Raw genomic sequence first — 2802 nt, 5'->3', positions numbered from 1 at the left:
GAATAGCATAATCACTAGCATCACACATAATTTCAAAAGGCAAGTTCTAATCAGGTGGTTGAACAATAGGTGCAAAAGTTAACACTTTCTTAAGTGTTTCAAAGTCTTCTACACAATCAACATCAAAAACAAATGGAACATCCTTTTGTAAAAGATTAGTGAGAGGACTAGAAATTTTAGAGAAGTATTTAATAAACCTCCTATAGAAACCAACATTACCAAGGAAACTACGAATACCTTTGATGTCCTTAGGACATGGCATTTTTCTCAATATCATCAAGTTTAGCTTTATCCACCTCAATACCTCGGTCAGAAATTTTATGCCCCGAGACAATGCCTTCATTAACCATAAAGTGGCACTTCTCCCAATTCAAGACAAGATTAGTTTGTTCACATCTCTGCAAAACTCGATCAAGGTTGCTCAAACAATCATCAAAAGAAGTTCCATAAATGGCGAAATCATCCATGAAAATCTCAACAATATTTTCACAATAATTTGAGAATATAGCAGTCATACACCTTTGAAAGGTAGCAGGTGCATTGCTTAAACCAAAAGGAATTCATCTATAAGCATAGGTTCCAAAAGGACAAGTAAAAGTAGTTTTCTCTTGATCAGGTTGTGAAATAGGTATTTGAAAGAAACCAGAATATTCGTCAAGGAAAAAAAGTGTGTGTGCTTACATAATATTTATAGCATTTGATCAATAAAAGGTAGGGGGTAATGATCTTTTCTAGTAGCTTTATTTAATTTTCTAAAATCAATTACCATTCTACAACTAGTAACAACTCTTTGTGGGATGAGTTCATTTTTATCATAAGGAACAATAGTAGTACCTCCTTTATTAGGGACACAATGAACAGAACTTACCCATCTACTATCAGCTATGGGAGAGATTATACTTGCTTCCAGAAGCTTTAGTATTTTAGTTCTTACCATCTCTTTCATCTCAGGATTAATTCGTCGCTGGTGATCAATAACGGGTTTTGAAGGAAATATGCCCTAGAGGCAATAATAAAGTTGTTATTTATATTTCCTTATATCATGATAAATGTTTATTATTCATGCTAGAATTGTATTAACCGAAAACTTAGTTCATGTGTGAATACATAGATAAACATAGTGTCACTAGTTTGCCTCTTCTTGACTAGCTCGTTGAATCAATGATGGTTATGTTTCCTAACCATAGACATGAGTTGTCATTTGATTAACGGGATCACATCATTAGAGAATGATGTGATTGACTTGACCCATCCGTTAGGTTAGCACGATGATCGTTTAGTTTGTTGTTGTTGCTTTCTCCATAACTTATACATGTTCCTATGACTATGAGATCATGCAACTCCCGAATACCGGAGGAACACTTTATGTGCTACCAAACATCACAACGTAACTGGGTGATTATAAAGGTGCTCTATAGGTGCCCCCGATGGTGTTTGTTGAGTTGGCATAGATCGAGATTAGGATTTGTCACTCCGATTGTCGGAGAGGTATCTCTGGGCCCTCTCGGTAATGCACGTCAATATAAGCCTTGCAAGCAATGTAGCTAATGAGTTAGTTACGAGATGTAGCATTATGGAACGAGTAAAGAGACTTGCCAGTAACGAGATTGAACTAGGTATTGAGATACCGACGATCGAATCTCGGGCAAGTAACATACCGATGACAAAGGGAACAACGTATATCATTATGTGGTTTGACCGATAAAGATCTTCATAGAATATGTGGGAGCCAATATGAACATCCAGGTTCTGCTATTGGTTATTGACCGGTGATGTGTCTCGGTCATGTCTACATAGTTCTCTAACCCGTAGGGTCCGCACGCTTAACGTTCGGTGACGATCGGTATTATGAGTTTATGTGTTTTGATGAACCGAAGGTAGTTTGGAGTCCCGGATTTGATCACGGACATGACAAGGAGTCTAGGAATGGTCGAGACGTAAAGATTGATATATTGGAAGCTTATGTTTAGACATCAAAATGGTTCCGGATGAGTTCGGGCATTTTTCGGAGTACCGGGAGGTTACCGGAACCCCCCGGGGAATATATGGGCCTTATTGGGCTTTAGGGGAAAGAGAGAGGGGCTGCCTAGGGTAGGCTGCGCCCCCCCCCCCCAAGGCCTAGTCCGAATTGGACTAGGGGGGAGGGGCGGCGCCCCCTCCTTCCTTCTCTTCTCTCCTTCCCTTCCTTCTCTCCTACTTCTACTTGGAAAGGGGGGAATCCTACTCCCGGAGGGAGTAGGACTCCCTAGGACGCACCATAGTAGAGGGCCGACCCTCCCCCTCCTTCACTCCTTTATATACGGGGGAGGGGGGCACCCCATAGACACACAAGTTGATCATTGATCTCTTAGCCGTGTGCGGTGCCCCCTCCACCATAATCCACCTCGGTCATATCGTAGAGGTGCTTAGGCGAAGCCCTGTTCCGATAGCATCATCATCACTGTATCACCGTCATCATGCCATCATGCTGACGAAGCTCTCCCTCGGCACTCTACTGGAACGTGTGTTCGTGGGACGTCACCGAGCCGAACATGTGCAGATCTCGTAGGTGTCGTACCTTTGGTGCTAGGATCAGTCGATCCTGAAGATGCACGACTACATCAACCGCGTTGTCATAACGCTTCTTCTTACAATCTATGAGGGTACGTGGACAACACTCTTCCCTCTCATTGCTATGCATTACCATGATCTTGCGTGTGCGTAGGAAATTTTTGAAATTACCGCATTCCCCAAAAGTGGTATCAGAGCCAGCTTTATGCGTAGATGTTATATGCACAAGTAGAACACAAAGGAGTTGTGGGC

The sequence above is a fragment of the Triticum dicoccoides genome, unplaced genomic scaffold, assembly GCF_002162155.2.
Source record: "Triticum dicoccoides isolate Atlit2015 ecotype Zavitan unplaced genomic scaffold, WEW_v2.0 scaffold39780, whole genome shotgun sequence".
NCBI classification, from domain to species: Eukaryota; Viridiplantae; Streptophyta; class Magnoliopsida; order Poales; family Poaceae; genus Triticum; species Triticum dicoccoides.
The sequence above is the reverse complement of the archived record's forward strand: the minus strand, read 5'-3'. Positions refer to the sequence as shown.